This window comes from Schistocerca piceifrons, chromosome 5 (assembly GCF_021461385.2).
Source record: "Schistocerca piceifrons isolate TAMUIC-IGC-003096 chromosome 5, iqSchPice1.1, whole genome shotgun sequence".
Classification (NCBI taxonomy): domain Eukaryota; kingdom Metazoa; phylum Arthropoda; class Insecta; order Orthoptera; family Acrididae; genus Schistocerca; species Schistocerca piceifrons.
Genome location: NC_060142.1, coordinates 599679819 through 599706610, shown reverse-complemented (window position 1 = coordinate 599706610; position 26792 = coordinate 599679819). Strand labels below are relative to the sequence as shown.

Here is a 26792-nt window from a genome sequence, read left to right as displayed (position 1 = left end):
TCTGCTTATGGCCTGGATATTTAACTATTCTATCATATTCATTTTTCAGGTACATATGAAAATCAATGAGATCGTCGGTTCCTAAGTTATTAATAACATAGCTAACGTATGTTCCCATTAACCAATGAATTGAGTTGTTTTTGGTTGCAGGGAAATACTGTACCTGTGGCCGGAGAAGGATCAGAGGCTGAAAATTGTCTGTGGACGATCGTGTCAGAAAAGCCAATTGGTCTCTCAACCATTGCCAGTTCTTCATATGCCCAGCACACGTGAATCTGTGTACTGTTGTGTCGACGAGATTACATTTGAGACAAAGGTTTGTTTGGCTAATCCCAATTGAGTGCAACCGTTCGTTGGTACTGACTATATTGTTGACCGATTTGTACCATGATGTTTTTGCGTCGGAGGAGAGAACACGCAGGTTAATATTCTTCCATATAGTTGTCCAATTGTAATGCGGATATTTTTCCTCTATTTTATTCTTCCCTTCATTTTTCTTCTTGAGACACAGAATTGCTCGGGCCGTTAACTGCCGCGAATTAGTTATTTCGCTATTAATATAACTCATATCGATGAAAAATGTACGCACATGACGAAGGCGGGGATTGATTTTGTGCACATCAACTGGCGCGTGGAGACTTGCAGGTGTAAGAATTTCAAATAACTTGGTTGTAATGCTGGTAGCGTTTTCGTTGAGAAGACTAGTGGTCCGTTTGAGGAAAAGAGCCGAGGCCTTATTCTTAATGTCCGTTAATCCCAGACCTCCATTGCTGGGATCGAGGGTAGCTGTTCTCCCAGTCACTCTAAACACTTCACCTCGCCATAGGTAGTTAGTGACGATTGACATTATCTTTCCAGCGATCATGGTGGGGAGTGGAAAGAGTTGCGCCGTATAATAAGCTTTTGATAAAAGGCAATTATTAATTAAACGAATTCTTTGAAATTGATTTAAAGGTCGGAGCAGGTTTTCTCTGGTGGCTCCTTGAATGCACCCAGATGTTGTTTTCCAATTAATGGCCGCCATTTTGATTGGACACATAGTCAGAGTCGACCCAAGTGATTTGCACTGAGTGACCTGTGTTGCCCAAGTGACAGTTACGTGTTGAAAACCCCGCAGGTTTAGCAATCTGCTCTTATTAGCATTGGTGGTAGCACCCGACACGCTGCAGTACTTTTTAATGAGCAATTCTAATTTGGTAATGTCATCGACGTTCCGTAATACGACGCCTACATCATCAGCGTATGCATTTGTGACTGTTTTGTGACCTGCTAACGTAATACCTGTTAGATTGACGTGAAGACTGCGGAGTAACGGCTCCAAGGAAAAGACGAATAGAAGCATGGAAAGCGGGCTGCCTTGAGGAACGCCACGCCGTATCGGGATCTGCTTAGTTCTTTGGCAGTTGACAGAGATACTTGCGTTGATACCCAACGCAACGTTCGTGACCACACTGAGAACTCGTTCGTCAAAGCCTATTTTTCTCATTGTTGTAAGAAGGAACCTGTGATCCACACGGTCGAAGGCTTTGTGAAAATCGATAAAACAAATGGCACATTTGATGTTCGTCACAGAGGCGATGGCAATTAAATCCCTGTATTCCGCAATACTTTTGAAAATAGTTCTGCCAGGTACACATGACTGATGTGGACTTACTATTTTTTTGGCTAAAAGTGTAAGTCTGTTATTTAACAGTCTAGCTATGATTTTGTAGTCGGAGTTAAGCAACGAAATAGGGCGAAAGTTGTGTAGATTGCGCTTCGATGTAGTCTTAGGAACTAATACTATTGTGCATTCTTTCATAGCAGCAGGTAGTGGTTTTCCTTGGATAATCTCGTTTGCCATTTGAGTAAACTTTTCTCCGATGAGTGGCCAGTATCGTAGATAAAATTCAACGGGCAACCCATCCGGCCCCGGTGACTTGTTTAAAGGAGACTTGCGGACGGTGTCGTGGAGATCCTCTTCAGTGAAATCAGTAAGAAGTCCTTCATTTTCCTCTTCTGACAGCTGAGGAACTATGCCGCCAAGAAATTCTTCGAAGGATTCTTCGCATAACTGACTGGCTGAATAGAGATTGTGGTAATACTTGAAAACCTCGTTGACGATCTCTTTCTGAGAAGTAATGGTCAGACCGGTCGGAGTCTGGATCTCATCAAGAAAGGTTCGTCTCCTATGTTTTGCGTGTCTCAATAGGTGATATAAGGAAGCAGTTTCGTCCTCTGATAATGTCTTGGCTTTTGACCTTACTTTTAGTCCTTCCAGCTGTTGTTGTTTAATGCGGAGTAATTTGGCCTTAGTTTTTTTAATGTCTTCCAAACGAATGCCGGAAGTGCTCGCCTGTTCATACAAGTTCCGTAACATTGCGTAATAAAATTCTACGGTGTTCTTGAGTTCTCGGGATCGCTGAAGACTGTACTGAATTAAAACGTTCCTCAGTTTTGGTTTGGCCCTGTTGCACCACCAGTCCGTAACAGTCACATAGCGATCTATCGAGCGCAAGCACATGTTCCACGTTTCGTTGACAACATCTGCTAACTCATTGTCCTGTAGCAAAGATACATCACCACGGAGGCCTTGACTTTGGCTCCCTTGTGCTCTGTATATCAACGCAATTCGTATACCTTCTGCAGGAATCTCGCAGAATGGTAGCATTTGCTTACGCCTCTTCACATGGATAACGTGCATGCACACTGTAGCGAGGCTCGTAAACGAATGACATCGCCAAGCATGACATTATACTACAAAATGCATACAAACCAATGTTCAACCTATGCATTCAGAAAACCTCTGAGGCCAGTAGAATACTTGTCATAGGTTGTAGAACATTCCTTTCATTCAGTGTACTGCCATGTGTTAGATGCTGCTCGAGATAGCTCCGCTCCTTGCAGGAAGGTTTAAAAAATGAATGCCTTCTGTGAGGTTCGAACTCACGACCCCTGGTTTACGAGACCAGTGCTCTACCACTGAGCTAAGAAGGCGGCAGCTTAGCGTTTGTGAGCTATCCCCAAATTGGTACTTCATCATACTGAATCTTGCAGCCCTCGACCAGATATCGGATTTGGCACACAGCTGCTGCTGGGGGTGTCCACATTGCCGTTTTCCAAATCTCTTGAATGTTTCGCCCTTGCGATCGACGACGAGCGTCGGCCCACTAAAAGTTTGCGGTCTGCACAATCCTGACCTAGTGCACAGCTTGTGGGACAGCGTGGCTCGACTGCGAAATGCGCCTTTCGGCTCGTCTCTCTGGCTACAGTATGCTGTTGTCCACAGTGGCACTGGCGTTGCCCATGGGGCTTCATGTAAGGCGACTGCACGTCGCTCGGCCAACAGCGGCCTACTGCAGACCGACACTTAAGAGACACCAAATACAAATCGACATCGAGAGACAGGCCCTGTCATATGGCACTCGCGACGTATATGCTGAAATTGAATGTAAAGAATGCGTCTTTTGTAGTGGGCGTCCCTCTACTGCAGTGTCACACATGACGAATAAAAAGGAAAACAGTAGAACGTCTGTGTAGGGCCATGTTTTTACCTACAGTGTCACTTGGCTGAATGTGTATAAGGCTCTGTGGCATCACTCAAACGCAGCCAAATTGTCACACTAGCTGTGTATCTCTAACAAAGTTGACGTATGTCCTCACCTCGGTGCCGGTTAAAACGATTTCGCCCCCGGGTGGGCTCGAACCACCAACCTTTCGGTTAACAGCCGAACGCGCTAGCCGATTGCGCCACGGAGGCCTTGACTTTGGCTCCCTTGTGCTCTGTATATCAACGCAATTCGTATACCTTCTGCAGGAATCTCGCAGAATGGTAGCATTTGCTTACGCCTCTTCACATGGATAACGTGCATGCACACTGTAGCGAGGCTCGTAAACGAATGACATCGCCAAGCATGACATTATACTACAAAATGCATACAAACCAATGTTCAACCTATGCATTCAGAAAACCTCTGAGGCCAGTAGAATACTTGTCATAGGTTGTAGAACATTCCTTTCATTCAGTGTACTGCCATGTGTTAGATGCTGCTCGAGATAGCTCCGCTCCTTGCAGGAAGGTTTAAAAAATGAATGCCTTCTGTGAGGTTCGAACTCACGACCCCTGGTTTACGAGACCAGTGCTCTACCACTGAGCTAAGAAGGCGGCAGCTTAGCGTTTGTGAGCTATCCCCAAATTGGTACTTCATCATACTGAATCTTGCAGCCCTCGACCAGATATCGGATTTGGCACACAGCTGCTGCTGGGGGTGTCCACATTGCCGTTTTCCAAATCTCTTGAATGTTTCGCCCTTGCGATCGACGACGAGCGTCGGCCCACTAAAAGTTTGCGGTCTGCACAATCCTGACCTAGTGCACAGCTTGTGGGACAGCGTGGCTCGACTGCGAAATGCGCCTTTCGGCTCGTCTCTCTGGCTACAGTATGCTGTTGTCCACAGTGGCACTGGCGTTGCCCATGGGGCTTCATGTAAGGCGACTGCACGTCGCTCGGCCAACAGCGGCCTACTGCAGACCGACACTTAAGAGACACCAAATACAAATCGACATCGAGAGACAGGCCCTGTCATATGGCACTCGCGACGTATATGCTGAAATTGAATGTAAAGAATGCGTCTTTTGTAGTGGGCGTCCCTCTACTGCAGTGTCACACATGACGAATAAAAAGGAAAACAGTAGAACGTCTGTGTAGGGCCATGTTTTTACCTACAGTGTCACTTGGCTGAATGTGTATAAGGCTCTGTGGCATCACTCAAACGCAGCCAAATTGTCACACTAGCTGTGTATCTCTAACAAAGTTGACGTATGTCCTCACCTCGGTGCCGGTTAAAACGATTTCGCCCCCGGGTGGGCTCGAACCACCAACCTTTCGGTTAACAGCCGAACGCGCTAGCCGATTGCGCCACGGAGGCCTTGACTTTGGCTCCCTTGTGCTCTGTATATCAACGCAATTCGTATACCTTCTGCAGGAATCTCGCAGAATGGTAGCATTTGCTTACGCCTCTTCACATGGATAACGTGCATGCACACTGTAGCGAGGCTCGTAAACGAATGACATCGCCAAGCATGACATTATACTACAAAATGCATACAAACCAATGTTCAACCTATGCATTCAGAAAACCTCTGAGGCCAGTAGAATACTTGTCATAGGTTGTAGAACATTCCTTTCATTCAGTGTACTGCCATGTGTTAGATGCTGCTCGAGATAGCTCCGCTCCTTGCAGGAAGGTTTAAAAAATGAATGCCTTCTGTGAGGTTCGAACTCACGACCCCTGGTTTACGAGACCAGTGCTCTACCACTGAGCTAAGAAGGCGGCAGCTTAGCGTTTGTGAGCTATCCCCAAATTGGTACTTCATCATACTGAATCTTGCAGCCCTCGACCAGATATCGGATTTGGCACACAGCTGCTGCTGGGGGTGTCCACATTGCCGTTTTCCAAATCTCTTGAATGTTTCGCCCTTGCGATCGACGACGAGCGTCGGCCCACTAAAAGTTTGCGGTCTGCACAATCCTGACCTAGTGCACAGCTTGTGGGACAGCGTGGCTCGACTGCGAAATGCGCCTTTCGGCTCGTCTCTCTGGCTACAGTATGCTGTTGTCCACAGTGGCACTGGCGTTGCCCATGGGGCTTCATGTAAGGCGACTGCACGTCGCTCGGCCAACAGCGGCCTACTGCAGACCGACACTTAAGAGGCACCAAATACAAATCGACATCGAGAGACAGGCCCTGTCATATGGCACTCGCGACGTATATGCTGAAATTGAATGTAAAGAATGCGTCTTTTGTAGTGGGCGTCCCTCTACTGCAGTGTCACACATGACGAATAAAAAGGAAAACAGTAGAACGTCTGTGTAGGGCCATGTTTTTACCTACAGTGTCACTTGGCTGAATGTGTATAAGGCTCTGTGGCATCACTCAAACGCAGCCAAATTGTCACACTAGCTGTGTATCTCTAACAAAGTTGACGTATGTCCTCACCTCGGTGCCGGTTAAAACGATTTCGCCCCCGGGTGGGCTCGAACCACCAACCTTTCGGTTAACAGCCGAACGCGCTAGCCGATTGCGCCACGGAGGCCTTGACTTTGGCTCCCTTGTGCTCTGTATATCAACGCAATTCGTATACCTTCTGCAGGAATCTCGCAGAATGGTAGCATTTGCTTACGCCTCTTCACATGGATAACGTGCATGCACACTGTAGCGAGGCTCGTAAACGAATGACATCGCCAAGCATGACATTATACTACAAAATGCATACAAACCAATGTTCAACCTATGCATTCAGAAAACCTCTGAGGCCAGTAGAATACTTGTCATAGGTTGTAGAACATTCCTTTCATTCAGTGTACTGCCATGTGTTAGATGCTGCTCGAGATAGCTCCGCTCCTTGCAGGAAGGTTTAAAAAATGAATGCCTTCTGTGAGGTTCGAACTCACGACCCCTGGTTTACGAGACCAGTGCTCTACCACTGAGCTAAGAAGGCGGCAGCTTAGCGTTTGTGAGCTATCCCCAAATTGGTACTTCATCATACTGAATCTTGCAGCCCTCGACCAGATATCGGATTTGGCACACAGCTGCTGCTGGGGGTGTCCACATTGCCGTTTTCCAAATCTCTTGAATGTTTCGCCCTTGCGATCGACGACGAGCGTCGGCCCACTAAAAGTTTGCGGTCTGCACAATCCTGACCTAGTGCACAGCTTGTGGGACAGCGTGGCTCGACTGCGAAATGCGCCTTTCGGCTCGTCTCTCTGGCTACAGTATGCTGTTGTCCACAGTGGCACTGGCGTTGCCCATGGGGCTTCATGTAAGGCGACTGCACGTCGCTCGGCCAACAGCGGCCTACTGCAGACCGACACTTAAGAGACACCAAATACAAATCGACATCGAGAGACAGGCCCTGTCATATGGCACTCGCGACGTATATGCTGAAATTGAATGTAAAGAATGCGTCTTTTGTAGTGGGCGTCCCTCTACTGCAGTGTCACACATGACGAATAAAAAGGAAAACAGTAGAACGTCTGTGTAGGGCCATGTTTTTACCTACAGTGTCACTTGGCTGAATGTGTATAAGGCTCTGTGGCATCACTCAAACGCAGCCAAATTGTCACACTAGCTGTGTATCTCTAACAAAGTTGACGTATGTCCTCACCTCGGTGCCGGTTAAAACGATTTCGCCCCCGGGTGGGCTCGAACCACCAACCTTTCGGTTAACAGCCGAACGCGCTAGCCGATTGCGCCACGGAGGCCTTGACTTTGGCTCCCTTGTGCTCTGTATATCAACGCAATTCGTATACCTTCTGCAGGAATCTCGCAGAATGGTAGCATTTGCTTACGCCTCTTCACATGGATAACGTGCATGCACACTGTAGCGAGGCTCGTAAACGAATGACATCGCCAAGCATGACATTATACTACAAAATGCATACAAACCAATGTTCAACCTATGCATTCAGAAAACCTCTGAGGCCAGTAGAATACTTGTCATAGGTTGTAGAACATCCCTTTCATTCAGTGTACTGCCATGTGTTAGATGCTGCTCGAGATAGCTCCGCTCCTTGCAGGAAGGTTTAAAAAATGAATGCCTTCTGTGAGGTTCGAACTCACGACCCCTGGTTTACGAGACCAGTGCTCTACCACTGAGCTAAGAATGCGGCAGCTTAGCGTTTGTGAGCTATCCCCAAATTGGTACTTCATCATACTGAATCTTGCAGCCCTCGACCAGATATCGGATTTGGCACACAGCTGCTGCTGGGGGTGTCCACATTGCCGTTTTCCAAATCTCTTGAATGTTTCGCCCTTGCGATCGACGACGAGCGTCGGCCCACTAAAAGTTTGCGGTCTGCACAATCCTGACCTAGTGCACAGCTTGTGGGACAGCGTGGCTCGACTGCGAAATGCGCCTTTCGGCTCGTCTCTCTGGCTACAGTATGCTGTTGTCCACAGTGGCACTGGCGTTGCCCATGGGGCTTCATGTAAGGCGACTGCACGTCGCTCGGCCAACAGCGGCCTACTGCAGACCGACACTTAAGAGACACCAAATACAAATCGACATCGAGAGACAGGCCCTGTCATATGGCACTCGCGACGTATATGCTGAAATTGAATGTAAAGAATGCGTCTTTTGTAGTGGGCGTCCCTCTACTGCAGTGTCACACATGACGAATAAAAAGGAAAACAGTAGAACGTCTGTGTAGGGCCATGTTTTTACCTACAGTGTCACTTGGCTGAATGTGTATAAGGCTCTGTGGCATCACTCAAACGCAGCCAAATTGTCACACTAGCTGTGTATCTCTAACAAAGTTGACGTATGTCCTCACCTCGGTGCCGGTTAAAACGATTTCGCCCCCGGGTGGGCTCGAACCACCAACCTTTCGGTTAACAGCCGAACGCGCTAGCCGATTGCGCCACGGAGGCCTTGACTTTGGCTCCCTTGTGCTCTGTATATCAACGCAATTCGTATACCTTCTGCAGGAATCTCGCAGAATGGTAGCATTTGCTTACGCCTCTTCACATGGATAACGTGCATGCACACTGTAGCGAGGCTCGTAAACGAATGACATCGCCAAGCATGACATTATACTACAAAATGCATACAAACCAATGTTCAACCTATGCATTCAGAAAACCTCTGAGGCCAGTAGAATACTTGTCATAGGTTGTAGAACATCCCTTTCATTCAGTGTACTGCCATGTGTTAGATGCTGCTCGAGATAGCTCCGCTCCTTGCAGGAAGGTTTAAAAAATGAATGCCTTCTGTGAGGTTCGAACTCACGACCCCTGGTTTACGAGACCAGTGCTCTACCACTGAGCTAAGAATGCGGCAGCTTAGCGTTTGTGAGCTATCCCCAAATTGGTACTTCATCATACTGAATCTTGCAGCCCTCGACCAGATATCGGATTTGGCACACAGCTGCTGCTGGGGGTGTCCACATTGCCGTTTTCCAAATCTCTTGAATGTTTCGCCCTTGCGATCGACGACGAGCGTCGGCCCACTAAAAGTTTGCGGTCTGCACAATCCTGACCTAGTGCACAGCTTGTGGGACAGCGTGGCTCGACTGCGAAATGCGCCTTTCGGCTCGTCTCTCTGGCTACAGTATGCTGTTGTCCACAGTGGCACTGGCGTTGCCCATGGGGCTTCATGTAAGGCGACTGCACGTCGCTCGGCCAACAGCGGCCTACTGCAGACCGACACTTAAGAGACACCAAATACAAATCGACATCGAGAGACAGGCCCTGTCATATGGCACTCGCGACGTATATGCTGAAATTGAATGTAAAGAATGCGTCTTTTGTAGTGGGCGTCCCTCTACTGCAGTGTCACACATGACGAATAAAAAGGAAAACAGTAGAACGTCTGTGTAGGGCCATGTTTTTACCTACAGTGTCACTTGGCTGAATGTGTATAAGGCTCTGTGGCATCACTCAAACGCAGCCAAATTGTCACACTAGCTGTGTATCTCTAACAAAGTTGACGTATGTCCTCACCTCGGTGCCGGTTAAAACGATTTCGCCCCCGGGTGGGCTCGAACCACCAACCTTTCGGTTAACAGCCGAACGCGCTAGCCGATTGCGCCACGGAGGCCTTGACTTTGGCTCCCTTGTGCTCTGTATATCAACGCAATTCGTATACCTTCTGCAGGAATCTCGCAGAATGGTAGCATTTGCTTACGCCTCTTCACATGGATAACGTGCATGCACACTGTAGCGAGGCTCGTAAACGAATGACATCGCCAAGCATGACATTATACTACAAAATGCATACAAACCAATGTTCAACCTATGCATTCAGAAAACCTCTGAGGCCAGTAGAATACTTGTCATAGGTTGTAGAACATTCCTTTCATTCAGTGTACTGCCATGTGTTAGATGCTGCTCGAGATAGCTCCGCTCCTTGCAGGAAGGTTTAAAAAATGAATGCCTTCTGTGAGGTTCGAACTCACGACCCCTGGTTTACGAGACCAGTGCTCTACCACTGAGCTAAGAAGGCGGCAGCTTAGCGTTTGTGAGCTATCCCCAAATTGGTACTTCATCATACTGAATCTTGCAGCCCTCGACCAGATATCGGATTTGGCACACAGCTGCTGCTGGGGGTGTCCACATTGCCGTTTTCCAAATCTCTTGAATGTTTCGCCCTTGCGATCGACGACGAGCGTCGGCCCACTAAAAGTTTGCGGTCTGCACAATCCTGACCTAGTGCACAGCTTGTGGGACAGCGTGGCTCGACTGCGAAATGCGCCTTTCGGCTCGTCTCTCTGGCTACAGTATGCTGTTGTCCACAGTGGCACTGGCGTTGCCCATGGGGCTTCATGTAAGGCGACTGCACGTCGCTCGGCCAACAGCGGCCTACTGCAGACCGACACTTAAGAGACACCAAATACAAATCGACATCGAGAGACAGGCCCTGTCATATGGCACTCGCGACGTATATGCTGAAATTGAATGTAAAGAATGCGTCTTTTGTAGTGGGCGTCCCTCTACTGCAGTGTCACACATGACGAATAAAAAGGAAAACAGTAGAACGTCTGTGTAGGGCCATGTTTTTACCTACAGTGTCACTTGGCTGAATGTGTATAAGGCTCTGTGGCATCACTCAAACGCAGCCAAATTGTCACACTAGCTGTGTATCTCTAACAAAGTTGACGTATGTCCTCACCTCGGTGCCGGTTAAAACGATTTCGCCCCCGGGTGGGCTCGAACCACCAACCTTTCGGTTAACAGCCGAACGCGCTAGCCGATTGCGCCACGGAGGCCTTGACTTTGGCTCCCTTGTGCTCTGTATATCAACGCAATTCGTATACCTTCTGCAGGAATCTCGCAGAATGGTAGCATTTGCTTACGCCTCTTCACATGGATAACGTGCATGCACACTGTAGCGAGGCTCGTAAACGAATGACATCGCCAAGCATGACATTATACTACAAAATGCATACAAACCAATGTTCAACCTATGCATTCAGAAAACCTCTGAGGCCAGTAGAATACTTGTCATAGGTTGTAGAACATTCCTTTCATTCAGTGTACTGCCATGTGTTAGATGCTGCTCGAGATAGCTCCGCTCCTTGCAGGAAGGTTTAAAAAATGAATGCCTTCTGTGAGGTTCGAACTCACGACCCCTGGTTTACGAGACCAGTGCTCTACCACTTTTTTTTTTTTTTTTTTTTATTAGTTGACGTCTCCAACTCTCAACCAGATTATCACCTTTCAACGTAACCTAGACCTCGGGCTTTGCAACAGGTCAGTCTTTCATTTCAGGTGGTGTTGAGTCAAACTCTAGTCGCACATAAAACGGCGTGCTTTTCGTCAGTGTTTAACAGGTTATACAGATTTGAGCAAAGAAGCCACTGATAGGGAAATTGAAATGATTGTAATGATAGGATGGGCTAACGGGTACTCGGAAAAATTTGTACTGTAAGTAGGCTGTTTAGGTTTTTTTATTGGTAACGCCACGTAGTGCTCTGTATGAAAATCACTGGCTGTGCTGTGTGCAGTCAGTTGGCATTGTTGGAATTTGCTATTGTAGTGTTGGGCAGTTGGCTGTTAACAGCGCGTAGCTTTGCGCAGTTGGAGGTGAGCCGCCAGCAGTGGTGGATGTGGGGAGAGAGGCATGAATGCCTTCTGTGAGGTTCGAACTCACGACCCCTGGTTTACGAGACCAGTGCTCTACCACTGAGCTAAGAAGGCGGCAGCTTAGCGTTTGTGAGCTATCCCCAAATTGGTACTTCATCATACTGAATCTTGCAGCCCTCGACCAGATATCGGATTTGGCACACAGCTGCTGCTGGGGGTGTCCACATTGCCGTTTTCCAAATCTCTTGAATGTTTCGCCCTTGCGATCGACGACGAGCGTCGGCCCACCAAAAGTTTGCGGTCTGCACAATCCTGACCTAGTGCACAGCTTGTGGGACAGCGTGGCTCGACTGCGAAATGCGCCTTTCGGCTCGTCTCTCTGGCTACAGTATGCTGTTGTCCACAGTGGCACTGGCGTTGCCCATGGGGCTTCATGTAAGGCGACTGCACGTCGCTCGGCCAACAGCGGCCTACTGCAGACCGACACTTAAGAGACACCAAATACAAATCGACATCGAGAGACAGGCCCTGTCATATGGCACTCGCGACGTATATGCTGAAATTGAATGTAAAGAATGCGTCTTTTGTAGTGGGCGTCCCTCTACTGCAGTGTCACACATGACGAATAAAAAGGAAAACAGTAGAACGTCTGTGTAGGGCCATGTTTTTACCTACAGTGTCACTTGGCTGAATGTGTATAAGGCTCTGTGGCATCACTCAAACGCAGCCAAATTGTCACACTAGCTGTGTATCTCTAACAAAGTTGACGTATGTCCTCACCTCGGTGCCGGTTAAAACGATTTCGCCCCCGGGTGGGCTCGAACCATCAACCTTTCGGTTAACACCCGAACGCGCTAGCCGATTGCGCCACGGAGGCCTTGACTTTGGCTCCCTTGTGCTCTGTATATCAACGCAATTCGTATACCTTCTGCAGGAATCTCGCAGAATGGTAGCATTTGCTTACGCCTCTTCACATGGATAACGTGCATGCACACTGTAGCGAGGCTCGTAAACGAATGACATCGCCAAGCATGACATTATACTACAAAATGCATACAAACCAATGTTCAACCTATGCATTCAGAAAACCTCTGAGGCCAGTAGAATACTTGTCATAGGTTGTAGAACATCCCTTTCATTCAGTGTACTGCCATGTGTTAGATGCTGCTCGAGATAGCTCCGCTCCTTGCAGGAAGGTTTAAAAAATGAATGCCTTCTGTGAGGTTCGAACTCACGACCCCTGGTTTACGAGACCAGTGCTCTACCACTGAGCTAAGAATGCGGCAGCTTAGCGTTTGTGAGCTATCCCCAAATTGGTACTTCATCATACTGAATCTTGCAGCCCTCGACCAGATATCGGATTTGGCACACAGCTGCTGCTGGGGGTGTCCACATTGCCGTTTTCCAAATCTCTTGAATGTTTCGCCCTTGCGATCGACGACGAGCGTCGGCCCACTAAAAGTTTGCGGTCTGCACAATCCTGACCTAGTGCACAGCTTGTGGGACAGCGTGGCTCGACTGCGAAATGCGCCTTTCGGCTCGTCTCTCTGGCTACAGTATGCTGTTGTCCACAGTGGCACTGGCGTTGCCCATGGGGCTTCATGTAAGGCGACTGCACGTCGCTCGGCCAACAGCGGCCTACTGCAGACCGACACTTAAGAGACACCAAATACAAATCGACATCGAGAGACAGGCCCTGTCATATGGCACTCGCGACGTATATGCTGAAATTGAATGTAAAGAATGCGTCTTTTGTAGTGGGCGTCCCTCTACTGCAGTGTCACACATGACGAATAAAAAGGAAAACAGTAGAACGTCTGTGTAGGGCCATGTTTTTACCTACAGTGTCACTTGGCTGAATGTGTATAAGGCTCTGTGGCATCACTCAAACGCAGCCAAATTGTCACACTAGCTGTGTATCTCTAACAAAGTTGACGTATGTCCTCACCTCGGTGCCGGTTAAAACGATTTCGCCCCCGGGTGGGCTCGAACCACCAACCTTTCGGTTAACAGCCGAACGCGCTAGCCGATTGCGCCACGGAGGCCTTGACTTTGGCTCCCTTGTGCTCTGTATATCAACGCAATTCGTATACCTTCTGCAGGAATCTCGCAGAATGGTAGCATTTGCTTACGCCTCTTCACATGGATAACGTGCATGCACACTGTAGCGAGGCTCGTAAACGAATGACATCGCCAAGCATGACATTATACTACAAAATGCATACAAACCAATGTTCAACCTATGCATTCAGAAAACCTCTGAGGCCAGTAGAATACTTGTCATAGGTTGTAGAACATCCCTTTCATTCAGTGTACTGCCATGTGTTAGATGCTGCTCGAGATAGCTCCGCTCCTTGCAGGAAGGTTTAAAAAATGAATGCCTTCTGTGAGGTTCGAACTCACGACCCCTGGTTTACGAGACCAGTGCTCTACCACTGAGCTAAGAAGGCGGCAGCTTAGCGTTTGTGAGCTATCCCCAAATTGGTACTGCATCATACTGAATCTTGCAGCCCTCGACCAGATATCGGATTTGGCACACAGCTGCTGCTGGGGGTGTCCACATTGCCGTTTTCCAAATCTCTTGAATGTTTCGCCCTTGCGATCGACGACGAGCGTCGGCCCACTAAAAGTTTGCGGTCTGCACAATCCAGACCTAGTGCACAGCTTGTGGGACAGCGTGGCTCGACTGCGAAATGCGCCTTTCGGCTCGTCTCTCTGGCTACAGTATGCTGTTGTCCACAGTGGCACTGGCGTTGCCCATGGGGCTTCATGTAAGGCGACTGCACGTCGCTCGGCCAACAGCGGCCTACTGCAGACCGACACTTAAGAGACACCAAATACAAATCGACATCGAGAGACAGGCCCTGTCATATGGCACTCGCGACGTATATGCTGAAATTGAATGTAAAGAATGCGTCTTTTGTAGTGGGCGTCCCTCTACTGCAGTGTCACACATGACGAATAAAAAGGAAAACAGTAGAACGTCTGTGTAGGGCCATGTTTTTACCTACAGTGTCACTTGGCTGAATGTGTATAAGGCTCTGTGGCATCACTCAAACGCAGCCAAATTGTCACACTAGCTGTGTATCTCTAACAAAGTTGACGTATGTCCTCACCTCGGTGCCGGTTAAAACGATTTCGCCCCCGGGTGGGCTCGAACCACCAACCTTTCGGTTAACAGCCGAACGCGCTAGCCGATTGCGCCACGGAGGCCTTGACTTTGGCTCCCTTGTGCTCTGTATATCAACGCAATTCGTATACCTTCTGCAGGAATCTCGCAGAATGGTAGCATTTGCTTACGCCTCTTCACATGGATAACGTGCATGCACACTGTAGCGAGGCTCGTAAACGAATGACATCGCCAAGCATGACATTATACTACAAAATGCATACAAACCAATGTTCAACCTATGCATTCAGAAAACCTCTGAGGCCAGTAGAATACTTGTCATAGGTTGTAGAACATTCCTTTCATTCAGTGTACTGCCATGTGTTAGATGCTGCTCGAGATAGCTCCGCTCCTTGCAGGAAGGTTTAAAAAATGAATGCCTTCTGTGAGGTTCGAACTCACGACCCCTGGTTTACGAGACCAGTGCTCTACCACTGAGCTAAGAAGGCGGCAGCTTAGCGTTTGTGAGCTATCCCCAAATTGGTACTTCATCATACTGAATCTTGCAGCCCTCGACCAGATATCGGATTTGGCACACAGCTGCTGCTGGGGGTGTCCACATTGCCGTTTTCCAAATCTCTTGAATGTTTCGCCCTTGCGATCGACGACGAGCGTCGGCCCACCAAAAGTTTGCGGTCTGCACAATCCTGACCTAGTGCACAGCTTGTGGGACAGCGTGGCTCGACTGCGAAATGCGCCTTTCGGCTCGTCTCTCTGGCTACAGTATGCTGTTGTCCACAGTGGCACTGGCGTTGCCCATGGGGCTTCATGTAAGGCGACTGCACGTCGCTCGGCCAACAGCGGCCTACTGCAGACCGACACTTAAGAGACACCAAATACAAATCGACATCGAGAGACAGGCCCTGTCATATGGCACTCGCGACGTATATGCTGAAATTGAATGTAAAGAATGCGTCTTTTGTAGTGGGCGTCCCTCTACTGCAGTGTCACACATGACGAATAAAAAGGAAAACAGTAGAACGTCTGTGTAGGGCCATGTTTTTACCTACAGTGTCACTTGGCTGAATGTGTATAAGGCTCTGTGGCATCACTCAAACGCAGCCAAATTGTCACACTAGCTGTGTATCTCTAACAAAGTTGACGTATGTCCTCACCTCGGTGCCGGTTAAAACGATTTCGCCCCCGGGTGGGCTCGAACCATCAACCTTTCGGTTAACAGCCGAACGCGCTAGCCGATTGCGCCACGGAGGCCTTGACTTTGGCTCCCTTGTGCTCTGTATATCAACGCAATTCGTATACCTTCTGCAGGAATCTCGCAGAATGGTAGCATTTGCTTACGCCTCTTCACATGGATAACGTGCATGCACACTGTAGCGAGGCTCGTAAACGAATGACATCGCCAAGCATGACATTATACTACAAAATGCATACAAACCAATGTTCAACCTATGCATTCAGAAAACCTCTGAGGCCAGTAGAATACTTGTCATAGGTTGTAGAACATCCCTTTCATTCAGTGTACTGCCATGTGTTAGATGCTGCTCGAGATAGCTCCGCTCCTTGCAGGAAGGTTTAAAAAATGAATGCCTTCTGTGAGGTTCGAACTCACGACCCCTGGTTTACGAGACCAGTGCTCTACCACTGAGCTAAGAATGCGGCAGCTTAGCGTTTGTGAGCTATCCCCAAATTGGTACTTCATCATACTGAATCTTGCAGCCCTCGACCAGATATCGGATTTGGCACACAGCTGCTGCTGGGGGTGTCCACATTGCCGTTTTCCAAATCTCTTGAATGTTTCGCCCTTGCGGTCGACGACGAGCGTCGGCCCACTAAAAGTTTGCGGTCTGCACAATCCTGACCTAGTGCACAGCTTGTGGGACAGCGTGGCTCGACTGCGAAATGCGCCTTTCGGCTCGTCTCTCTGGCTACAGTATGCTGTTGTCCACAGTGGCACTGGCGTTGCCCATGGGGCTTCATGTAAGGCGACTGCACGTCGCTCGGCCAACAGCGGCCTACTGCAGACCGACACTTAAGAGACACCAAATACAAATCGACATCGAGAGACAGGCCCTGTCATATGGCACTCGCGACGTATATGCTGAAATTGAATGTAAAGAATGCGTCTTTTGTAGTGGGCGTCCCTCTACTGCAGTGTCACACATGACGAATAAAAAGGAAAACAGTAGAACGTCTGTGTAGGGCCATGTTTTTACCTACAGTGTCACTTGGCTGAATGTGTATAAGGCTCTGTGGCATCACTCAAACGCAGCCAAATTGTCACACTAGCTGTGTATCTCTAACAAAGTTGACGTATGTCCTCACCTCGGTGCCGGTTAAAACGATTTCGCCCCCGGGTGGGCTCGAACCACCAACCTTTCGGTTAACAGCCGAACGCGCTAGCCGATTGCGCCACGGAGGCCTTGACTTTGGCTCCCTTGTGCTCTGTATATCAACGCAATTCGTATACCTTCTGCAGGAATCTCGCAGAATGGTAGCATTTGCTTACGCCTCTTCACATGGATAACGTGCATGCACACTGTAGCGAGGCTCGTAAACGAATGACATCGCCAAGCATGACATTATACTACAAAATGCATACAAACCAATGTTCAACCTATGCATTCAGAAAACCTCTGAGGCCAGTAGAATACTTGTCATAGGTTGTAGAACATCCCTTTCATTCAGTGTACTGCCATGTGTTAGATGCTGCTCGAGATAGCTCCGCTCCTTGCAGGAAGGTTTAAAAAATGAATGCCTTCTGTGAGGTTCGAACTCACGACCCCTGGTTTACGAGACCAGTGCTCTACCACTTTTTTTTTTTTTTTTTTTTTTTTACAGTACTGAAATTAGAATCCTAAAACATGACTATATAATGTAGACTGCTGACTGAAATAAAGATTAAAGCACGAAAACTTCAGTCCTGGTGTAGAGAAGAAACATATATATAGGCGGCAAATCCAGAAACAGTATAAAAGAAAACGGCTCACACAGGTGACCTTTAGCCAACACCCTCTCTTTCAAATGTCAGGCTAAGCATATTGGCAAAATCATCTCGGAGGCCTGGCAATCGCAAGCGCTGCCAGTAAGCAGTAAGCATGTACTGCCGAAACGCTAGGTGTCCATCCTCTTCATGACAACTGTTGACAAAATGTACGAAATGACCAATCAACCACATGACGGTATGGAGCTTCGTCCGCGGAAAAAAGGAAGAATCGGGCCGGACGATGATGTCAATAGTATAAGCGGCTTCAGCAGACCTAGTGACAAAAGCAAGTTGTTTCCTGAGCCAACGCCAATTAGCAAGGTGCCCACAGCAGGTGAATCGATGTTCAAGGGTATCCAGGAGACCACACCGAGTACAGGTGTCCGTGTCAGAAAGACCAATACGGTGCAGTCGTACATTGGTGGGAACCAAATTATTTATTACCCTATACCACGTGGACGCCACGGCCATAGAGTGGATCGGCAGACTAACGTTCTTCCAGACGTTCCTCCAGGACACAGATGGAGACGCCAGTTCTATTGGATTGGGACCGGCCAGCCCCTCCCAGCGGGCAATCAAGCCCTTGGTCGTTGGCACCGGTCGCCGCAAGAAGACGTCACCGAGGTAACTCACCGCAATGTAAAATTCCCGAATGTGTTTCAACTTAAAATTTAGGCGTCCGACATCGACAGGTGGAGCAAGGCTCGCCGGACGCACAACAGTAAAAAGCCTGGATGTAATTGAAGTCACTTCTTGCGTAACAATTAGAGTCGTTCGGCGGACGTACAAAGCAGACGCCTTGCGAGTAATGTCAGAGAGGCCCAAGCCTCCGGAGAGACGCGGTTTCGTCATTACCTCGTAACGTAACTTGAATAGATGGCCCTTCCATATAAACCTGCTAGACAATTGGCGCAACCTTTTCGCCACCATCATGGGAAGTGGGAACAGCTGAGCAACATAATAAGCTTTACATAGAACGTAGGTGTCTAAAATTCTGACTTTTTGCAAAATGGTAGCAGAGCGCTGCTCATGGACCATCAGAGCCCCCTGTATCTTCTCGGTGACAGATTTCCAATTGAGAGCCGCCATTTTTAGAGGACACCGATCAATGATAATCCCCAAGGACGTATGGCGATCGACAAAAGTGGCCCAAGGGACGTCAGCATCGCGAAATCCTCGAATATCAAGGAACTTACATTTACCCTGATTGAGACGCGCTCCAGAGACACGACAGTATGCATCAACCGCCCCTTTCAACAACGGGATATCATCACGTTGACGGAGGAGAACAACGACATCATCCGCATATGCCTTAACAGAGAGCTTCCCACCAGAGAGGGACATACCCTGAAGCTTGAGAGCAATAGTCCGAAGCAGCGGTTCCAGGGACAATACGAATAAAGACATAGAGAGCGGACTACCCTGAGGCACTCCGCGGCGGATAGCAATGGGCGGCGTCAGCTGCCCATTGACTGACACCCGAGCTGTTATTCCCCTATACAAATTGCCAAGAACACCACGTGATGAAGCGTTAAAACCTATTGTACCTAAAACACGATCTAAAAACACATGACTGACGTGATCAAAAGCCTTATAAAAATCAAGGAAGGCAAAGGCACAATGTACGTTTGTAACCGCCGCAACCGAGACAACATCCCGATATTCGGCTACTGGTGTCAGAATAGATCTATCATGAAAACAACATTGATGTGCACCAATCACACCCCGAAGCAGAGAAGACAACCGGCTATTGAGCGCTCTAGCAGCTGTCTTATAGTCAAAATTCAGCAATGTGAGCGGACGAAGATTGGCAGCAGATAAACGACCAGAGGACTTCGGGATTAAAACAATTTTCCCTACTTTAAAATCGGCAGGCACATCCATCCCCCTGACAATCTCATTTAAAATCTGCGTAAAAATGCCACCCAAAAGAGGCCAAAAACGGAGATAAAATTCTTTAGGCAGGCCGTCTGGACCCGGCGATTTACTGGACGGAGAGCGAGCAATAAAATCGAAAACATCATCTACCTGGAACTCCCGGAGAAATTCGCCGTTCGCGTCAGGCGCGATCGTCGCAGTTAGATCCCCAAAGACATCATCCGAAAGAGACTCACCAGAATCATCGGCAGAATATAGACTAGTGTAATACTGATGAAGAGCACGAACCATTTCCTCCTGTGCAATAAGCTGTCGCCCATCATCCACCGTAAGAGAAGAGATGAAGGAGCGACGACGACGAGTCTGATGCCGTAGCAGGTGGTACAAGGATGTCAGTTCACCTTCAACAAGAGAGTGAGGTTTCGACTTAACTCGCAGACCATCCATCTGTCGTCGTTTAAGGCTCAAGAGCTTGGCTTTAATACGACGAACATCATGGATCCGCAGTGGAGAGGTACCCGCCGCGTCATATAGTTCACGCAGGACAGAGTAGTAATATTCATACGTGTTCTTAAAATCACGCGTCCTAGCAGCACAGTAGAAAATCAAAGTCTGACGAATCTTGGGCTTGGCAAACGCAGTCCACCAAACCAGCAAGGAGGGGTATCGCGGGACAGAGCGAAGACATCGCTCCCACACGCCACTTATAACATCATCCATAGCACTGTCGGCAAGGTGGGAAACATTTAACATCCACTGGGAACGATAAAGTTTTGCAGGTTGGCGACTAAGATTTACAGTTGCAGTAAAAGCACAATGGTCAGAAAAACTAGTAGGAATAACATCGACAGAAAGAATTTTATCACATAAAAAATCAGATAAATAGAATCTGTCGAGTCTACTGCATGAGGACGCGGTAAAAAACGTATATTTCACCAGGGTTGGATATTTGTGTTCCCAAACATCACGCAGATGCATCGTACGAACTAAGTCATGTAAATCACGGCAATAATTAAAATTGGGGGACTGGTCTGCAGGGCGTAAAACACAATTAAAATCGCCTCCGAGCAGGAGACTCCGAGGACTCTGGCGCAAAAGATAAATAAGCTCTTCTTTATAAAAGCGCGATCGAGCCACAGTGTGACCCGAACCAGAGGGGGCATACAAAACAACGAGGCGGAGATCAAAAAGACGACAACCAATCCCACGGCCAGAGTCAAGGAATTCAATGTCAGTAATAGGAATGCCCTCTCGAAAGAAAAGAGCAGTTCCTGTTGAATATTCCGGCGCGACATTAAAAACAGTTTGAAATCCAGGTAGAGAGAGATCAGAAAACAACACTTCCTGCAAAAACACTACGTCCGCACAGGCGTCGTAAATAAACTGCCGCAAAGAGGCAATGCGAACGTCGGACTCAATACGGTTAACATTTAAGGTAAGAAAGGTGTATGCTTGAACCATAGAGAGAAAAGCGAGAAAACAAATCACCTACACCGACGCACCAGCGTCACAGTCCATAGCAGGGGTGACAGAGGCATCCGAGGGAGGGGGACTGCTACCCCGTTCCGCGGATCCCTTACGTTTCGGTTTTTTACGAACAGCATTAACGTTCGGCTGAACGCGTAACTTGCGTCGGCTGACGGGCAAGGAAACTTCAGCCGCCGGTGACGTAGGAGGGTCAAGTTCTGTATCCGACACCACCCGCGCCGGTCCACATGCGGGATCCGGGGTCGCGGGGGAAACATCCGACAAAACGGAATGGTCAACACCTGCACTAGCTTCCGGCAAACATGGACTGCACGGAGGCGAAACGTGAGCAGGAAGGTCCGAGGCCGCAGAGTTGGAAGGAAGCGGAGCAGCTCCGCTGGCAGAGGTATGGGGCAGCGAAGCAGGAAGTTGTCGCGGCTCCACTTGTTGTGACATCGAAGTCGGTTCGGAAGACGGCGCCAACAGGCCCGACCGACGACCCGACTCGAGAGAAGCTGCGTCGGAGGCCGGAGGGGCGCCAGCAGCCGCCACCGGAACCGCTACCTCAGGAGGGCAGGGAGCAGCTACAGTACACAGTGGCTCGGAGGATGCCGGTCGCTCGGACTGGGGCATCTCAGGGAGATCCTCATCCGTACTATTTCCATCGTGTGGGCGACGCCTCTTATTATTCAAAAGTGGCACACCCACCTGAGGGACAGACGGAACAACATCAGATTTAGCACGCAAAGGAGGAAATTCTGTATCAGGGGTGCGCAAAACCTGTGGAGGGGCGCTACTACCACTGGACTGTGCTACACCAAGAGCAGAACCACCTGCAACGAGGTCAGCGACCGTTAACTTGCGACGCTGTTCGAGAGAATTTTTTAAAACAAAAACTCTCCGCGGACAGTCGGTACGCACGTGACCACTTTCATTGCACAAAAAACAGGTACCCACCTGACCACTATATGTTACATGGACACGATATCCACCGATCTGCAGGTGAGATGGAATATTCTGCTTAACGTGCATTTCGACTGAACGAATACCACTGTAACATTGCAGGCGATGTTGGCTTGACCAGCGTTCAAGGCGAATGCTCTTTACATCACCATACTTCTGTAGACCCTCCTTAAGATAGACATTATCCACCTCCGGTGGAAGGTTGTAAACACGAACATTGGTATACGTGATGGAAGCATTGGAAAGCAGCACGGTACTTACAGAATCATCCCGATGCCGAAAGAGAACTTGATGACCATATTTAGAAAGAATTTTATCAACCTGAAGTGGGTCCATAAACTTAACAAAGAAAACATACAGTTCGGTATCAAAATAAGCAGTGTGCACCTGATCCGAATGAACACCAAAGGTATCTACCAACCAATCATGAATCTCAAGAGAACTAGGTTGCACATGGCGGGTTGACTTGTCAAAAGCAAAACTAACTGTAGCCTGACGAGGAATAACCTGGGACGACATTTTCAAAATATGCGGTCGAAACCGCTACACAAAAAACACTGAAATAAGGACAGAAAGTAACACAAGGTACGAAACAACGACGGAGAAACACTCACAGAAGTTGCAACACAACACGTAAACAAAAACGATAGTCCACTATACGTAACGCTACGGCGGAGCGGAAGACTAGGCACGTCCACACTGCACGGCGTCTAAAGCGGAACTAACCACTGAGCTAAGAAGGCGGCAGCTTAGCGTTTGTGAGCTATCCCCAAATTGGTACTGCATCATACTGAATCTTGCAGCCCTCGACCAGATATCGGATTTGGCACACAGCTGCTGCTGGGGGTGTCCACATTGCCGTTTTCCAAATCTCTTGAATGTTTCGCCCTTGCGATCGACGACGAGCGTCGGCCCACTAAAAGTTTGCGGTCTGCACAATCCAGACCTAGTGCACAGCTTGTGGGACAGCGTGGCTCGACTGCGAAATGCGCCTTTCGGCTCGTCTCTCTGGCTACAGTATGCTGTTGTCCACAGTGGCACTGGCGTTGCCCATGGGGCTTCATGTAAGGCGACTGCACGTCGCTCGGCCAACAGCGGCCTACTGCAGACCGACACTTAAGAGACACCAAATACAAATCGACATCGAGAGACAGGCCCTGTCATATGGCACTCGCGACGTATATGCTGAAATTGAATGTAAAGAATGCGTCTTTTGTAGTGGGCGTCCCTCTACTGCAGTGTCACACATGACGAATAAAAAGGAAAACAGTAGAACGTCTGTGTAGGGCCATGTTTTTACCTACAGTGTCACTTGGCTGAATGTGTATAAGGCTCTGTGGCATCACTCAAACGCAGCCAAATTGTCACACTAGCTGTGTATCTCTAACAAAGTTGACGTATGTCCTCACCTCGGTGCCGGTTAAAACGATTTCGCCCCCGGGTGGGCTCGAACCACCAACCTTTCGGTTAACAGCCGAACGCGCTAGCCGATTGCGCCACGGAGGCCTTGACTTTGGCTCCCTTGTGCTCTGTATATCAACGCAATTCGTATACCTTCTGCAGGAATCTCGCAGAATGGTAGCATTTGCTTACGCCTCTTCACATGGATAACGTGCATGCACACTGTAGCGAGGCTCGTAAACGAATGACATCGCCAAGCATGACATTATACTACAAAATGCATACAAACCAATGTTCAACCTATGCATTCAGAAAACCTCTGAGGCCAGTAGAATACTTGTCATAGGTTGTAGAACATTCCTTTCATTCAGTGTACTGCCATGTGTTAGATGCTGCTCGAGATAGCTCCGCTCCTTGCAGGAAGGTTTAAAAAATGAATGCCTTCTGTGAGGTTCGAACTCACGACCCCTGGTTTACGAGACCAGTGCTCTACCACTGAGCTAAGAAGGCGGCAGCTTAGCGTTTGTGAGCTATCCCCAAATTGGTACTTCATCATACTGAATCTTGCAGCCCTCGACCAGATATCGGATTTGGCACACAGCTGCTGCTGGGGGTGTCCACATTGCCGTTTTCCAAATCTCTTGAATGTTTCGCCCTTGCGATCGACGACGAGCGTCGGCCCACCAAAAGTTTGCGGTCTGCACAATCCTGACCTAGTGCACAGCTTGTGGGACAGCGTGGCTCGACTGCGAAATGCGCCTTTCGGCTCGTCTCTCTGGCTACAGTATGCTGTTGTCCACAGTGGCACTGGCGTTGCCCATGGGGCTTCATGTAAGGCGACTGCACGTCGCTCGGCCAACAGCGGCCTACTGCAGACCGACACTTAAGAGACACCAAATACAAATCGACATCGAGAGACAGGCCCTGTCATATGGCACTCGCGACGTATATGCTGAAATTGAATGTAAAGAATGCGTCTTTTGTAGTGGGCGTCCCTCTACTGCAGTGTCACACATGACGAATAAAAAGGAAAACAGTAGAACGTCTGTGTAGGGCCATGTTTTTACCTACAGTGTCACTTGGCTGAATGTGTATAAGGCTCTGTGGCATCACTCAAACGCAGCCAAATTGTCACACTAGCTGTGTATCTCTAACAAAGTTGACGTATGTCCTCACCTCGGTGCCGGTTAAAACGATTTCGCCCCCGGGTGGGCTCGAACCATCAACCTTTCGGTTAACAGCCGAACGCGCTAGCCGATTGCGCCACGGAGGCCTTGACTTTGGCTCCCTTGTGCTCTGTATATCAACGCAATTCGTATACCTTCTGCAGGAATCTCGCAGAATGGTAGCATTTGCTTACGCCTCTTCACATGGATAACGTGCATGCACACTGTAGCGAGGCTCGTAAACGAATGACATCGCCAAGCATGACATTATACTACAAAATGCATACAAACCAATGTTCAACCTATGCATTCAGAAAACCTCTGAGGCCAGTAGAATACTTGTCATAGGTTGTAGAACATCCCTTTCATTCAGTGTACTGCCATGTGTTAGATGCTGCTCGAGATAGCTCCGCTCCTTGCAGGAAGGTTTAAAAAATGAATGCCTTCTGTGAGGTTCGAACTCACGACCCCTGGTTTACGAGACCAGTGCTCTACCACTGAGCTAAGAATGCGGCAGCTTAGCGTTTGTGAGCTATCCCCAAATTGGTACTTCATCATACTGAATCTTGCAGCCCTCGACCAGATATCGGATTTGGCACACAGCTGCTGCTGGGGGTGTCCACATTGCCGTTTTCCAAATCTCTTGAATGTTTCGCCCTTGCGGTCGACGACGAGCGTCGGCCCACTAAAAGTTTGCGGTCTGCACAATCCTGACCTAGTGCACAGCTTGTGGGACAGCGTGGCTCGACTGCGAAATGCGCCTTTCGGCTCGTCTCTCTGGCTACAGTATGCTGTTGTCCACAGTGGCACTGGCGTTGCCCATGGGGCTTCATGTAAGGCGACTGCACGTCGCTCGGCCAACAGCGGCCTACTGCAGACCGACACTTAAGAGGCACCAAATACAAATCGACATCGAGAGACAGGCCCTGTCATATGGCACTCGCGACGTATATGCTGAAATTGAATGTAAAGAATGCGTCTTTTGTAGTGGGCGTCCCTCTACTGCAGTGTCACACATGACGAATAAAAAGGAAAACAGTAGAACGTCTGTGTAGGGCCATGTTTTTACCTACAGTGTCACTTGGCTGAATGTGTATAAGGCTCTGTGGCATCACTCAAACGCAGCCAAATTGTCACACTAGCTGTGTATCTCTAACAAAGTTGACGTATGTCCTCACCTCGGTGCCGGTTAAAACGATTTCGCCCCCGGGTGGGCTCGAACCACCAACCTTTCGGTTAACAGCCGAACGCGCTAGCCGATTGCGCCACGGAGGCCTTGACTTTGGCTCCCTTGTGCTCTGTATATCAACGCAATTCGTATACCTTCTGCAGGAATCTCGCAGAATGGTAGCATTTGCTTACGCCTCTTCACATGGATAACGTGCATGCACACTGTAGCGAGGCTCGTAAACGAATGACATCGCCAAGCATGACATTATACTACAAAATGCATACAAACCAATGTTCAACCTATGCATTCAGAAAACCTCTGAGGCCAGTAGAATACTTGTCATAGGTTGTAGAACATTCCTTTCATTCAGTGTACTGCCATGTGTTAGATGCTGCTCGAGATAGCTCCGCTCCTTGCAGGAAGGTTTAAAAAATGAATGCCTTCTGTGAGGTTCGAACTCACGACCCCTGGTTTACGAGACCAGTGCTCTACCACTGAGCTAAGAAGGCGGCAGCTTAGCGTTTGTGAGCTATCCCCAAATTGGTACTTCATCATACTGAATCTTGCAGCCCTCGACCAGATATCGGATTTGGCACACAGCTGCTGCTGGGGGTGTCCACATTGCCGTTTTCCAAATCTCTTGAATGTTTCGCCCTTGCGATCGACGACGAGCGTCGGCCCACTAAAAGTTTGCGGTCTGCACAATCCTGACCTAGTGCACAGCTTGTGGGACAGCGTGGCTCGACTGCGAAATGCGCCTTTCGGCTCGTCTCTCTGGCTACAGTATGCTGTTGTCCACAGTGGCACTGGCGTTGCCCATGGGGCTTCATGTAAGGCGACTGCACGTCGCTCGGCCAACAGCGGCCTACTGCAGACCGACACTTAAGAGACACCAAATACAAATCGACATCGAGAGACAGGCCCTGTCATATGGCACTCGCGACGTATATGCTGAAATTGAATGTAAAGAATGCGTCTTTTGTAGTGGGCGTCCCTCTACTGCAGTGTCACACATGACGAATAAAAAGGAAAACAGTAGAACGTCTGTGTAGGGCCATGTTTTTACCTA

The 26792-nt window shown here is 48.7% G+C and overlaps 30 non-coding genes across 30 annotated transcripts; all 30 read right to left on the bottom strand.

Annotated features, from left to right (window-relative positions):
* Positions 1-2904: 2904 nt before the first annotated feature.
* Trnat-cgu lies at positions 2905-2976 on the bottom strand. Its single transcript has one exon. It is a non-coding gene; the product is annotated as a tRNA-Thr (tRNA).
* A 689-nt stretch (positions 2977-3665) lies between these two features.
* Trnan-guu lies at positions 3666-3739 on the bottom strand. The gene has a single exon. It is a non-coding gene; the product is annotated as a tRNA-Asn (tRNA).
* A 333-nt stretch (positions 3740-4072) lies between these two features.
* Positions 4073-4144, bottom strand: Trnat-cgu. The gene has a single exon. It is a non-coding gene; the product is annotated as a tRNA-Thr (tRNA).
* A 689-nt stretch (positions 4145-4833) lies between these two features.
* Positions 4834-4907, bottom strand: Trnan-guu. Its single transcript has one exon. It is a non-coding gene; the product is annotated as a tRNA-Asn (tRNA).
* Positions 4908-5240: 333 nt separating this feature from the next.
* On the bottom strand, positions 5241-5312 carry Trnat-cgu. Its single transcript has one exon. It is a non-coding gene; the product is annotated as a tRNA-Thr (tRNA).
* Positions 5313-6001: 689 nt separating this feature from the next.
* On the bottom strand, positions 6002-6075 carry Trnan-guu. Its single transcript has one exon. It is a non-coding gene; the product is annotated as a tRNA-Asn (tRNA).
* Positions 6076-6408: 333 nt separating this feature from the next.
* On the bottom strand, positions 6409-6480 carry Trnat-cgu. Its single transcript has one exon. It is a non-coding gene; the product is annotated as a tRNA-Thr (tRNA).
* A 689-nt stretch (positions 6481-7169) lies between these two features.
* Positions 7170-7243, bottom strand: Trnan-guu. Its single transcript has one exon. It is a non-coding gene; the product is annotated as a tRNA-Asn (tRNA).
* A 333-nt stretch (positions 7244-7576) lies between these two features.
* On the bottom strand, positions 7577-7648 carry Trnat-cgu. The gene has a single exon. It is a non-coding gene; the product is annotated as a tRNA-Thr (tRNA).
* Positions 7649-8337: 689 nt separating this feature from the next.
* Trnan-guu lies at positions 8338-8411 on the bottom strand. The gene has a single exon. It is a non-coding gene; the product is annotated as a tRNA-Asn (tRNA).
* Positions 8412-8744: 333 nt separating this feature from the next.
* Trnat-cgu lies at positions 8745-8816 on the bottom strand. Its single transcript has one exon. It is a non-coding gene; the product is annotated as a tRNA-Thr (tRNA).
* Positions 8817-9505: 689 nt separating this feature from the next.
* Trnan-guu lies at positions 9506-9579 on the bottom strand. The gene has a single exon. It is a non-coding gene; the product is annotated as a tRNA-Asn (tRNA).
* A 333-nt stretch (positions 9580-9912) lies between these two features.
* Positions 9913-9984, bottom strand: Trnat-cgu. Its single transcript has one exon. It is a non-coding gene; the product is annotated as a tRNA-Thr (tRNA).
* Positions 9985-10673: 689 nt separating this feature from the next.
* On the bottom strand, positions 10674-10747 carry Trnan-guu. The gene has a single exon. It is a non-coding gene; the product is annotated as a tRNA-Asn (tRNA).
* Positions 10748-11606: 859 nt separating this feature from the next.
* Trnat-cgu lies at positions 11607-11678 on the bottom strand. Its single transcript has one exon. It is a non-coding gene; the product is annotated as a tRNA-Thr (tRNA).
* A 689-nt stretch (positions 11679-12367) lies between these two features.
* Positions 12368-12441, bottom strand: Trnan-guu. Its single transcript has one exon. It is a non-coding gene; the product is annotated as a tRNA-Asn (tRNA).
* Positions 12442-12774: 333 nt separating this feature from the next.
* Positions 12775-12846, bottom strand: Trnat-cgu. The gene has a single exon. It is a non-coding gene; the product is annotated as a tRNA-Thr (tRNA).
* A 689-nt stretch (positions 12847-13535) lies between these two features.
* On the bottom strand, positions 13536-13609 carry Trnan-guu. Its single transcript has one exon. It is a non-coding gene; the product is annotated as a tRNA-Asn (tRNA).
* A 333-nt stretch (positions 13610-13942) lies between these two features.
* On the bottom strand, positions 13943-14014 carry Trnat-cgu. The gene has a single exon. It is a non-coding gene; the product is annotated as a tRNA-Thr (tRNA).
* A 689-nt stretch (positions 14015-14703) lies between these two features.
* On the bottom strand, positions 14704-14777 carry Trnan-guu. Its single transcript has one exon. It is a non-coding gene; the product is annotated as a tRNA-Asn (tRNA).
* A 333-nt stretch (positions 14778-15110) lies between these two features.
* On the bottom strand, positions 15111-15182 carry Trnat-cgu. Its single transcript has one exon. It is a non-coding gene; the product is annotated as a tRNA-Thr (tRNA).
* A 689-nt stretch (positions 15183-15871) lies between these two features.
* Positions 15872-15945, bottom strand: Trnan-guu. Its single transcript has one exon. It is a non-coding gene; the product is annotated as a tRNA-Asn (tRNA).
* Positions 15946-16278: 333 nt separating this feature from the next.
* On the bottom strand, positions 16279-16350 carry Trnat-cgu. Its single transcript has one exon. It is a non-coding gene; the product is annotated as a tRNA-Thr (tRNA).
* Positions 16351-17039: 689 nt separating this feature from the next.
* Trnan-guu lies at positions 17040-17113 on the bottom strand. Its single transcript has one exon. It is a non-coding gene; the product is annotated as a tRNA-Asn (tRNA).
* A 6304-nt stretch (positions 17114-23417) lies between these two features.
* On the bottom strand, positions 23418-23491 carry Trnan-guu. Its single transcript has one exon. It is a non-coding gene; the product is annotated as a tRNA-Asn (tRNA).
* A 333-nt stretch (positions 23492-23824) lies between these two features.
* On the bottom strand, positions 23825-23896 carry Trnat-cgu. The gene has a single exon. It is a non-coding gene; the product is annotated as a tRNA-Thr (tRNA).
* A 689-nt stretch (positions 23897-24585) lies between these two features.
* Positions 24586-24659, bottom strand: Trnan-guu. Its single transcript has one exon. It is a non-coding gene; the product is annotated as a tRNA-Asn (tRNA).
* A 333-nt stretch (positions 24660-24992) lies between these two features.
* On the bottom strand, positions 24993-25064 carry Trnat-cgu. The gene has a single exon. It is a non-coding gene; the product is annotated as a tRNA-Thr (tRNA).
* A 689-nt stretch (positions 25065-25753) lies between these two features.
* Positions 25754-25827, bottom strand: Trnan-guu. Its single transcript has one exon. It is a non-coding gene; the product is annotated as a tRNA-Asn (tRNA).
* Positions 25828-26160: 333 nt separating this feature from the next.
* Trnat-cgu lies at positions 26161-26232 on the bottom strand. Its single transcript has one exon. It is a non-coding gene; the product is annotated as a tRNA-Thr (tRNA).
* Between the last annotated feature and the right edge of the window lie 560 nt (positions 26233-26792).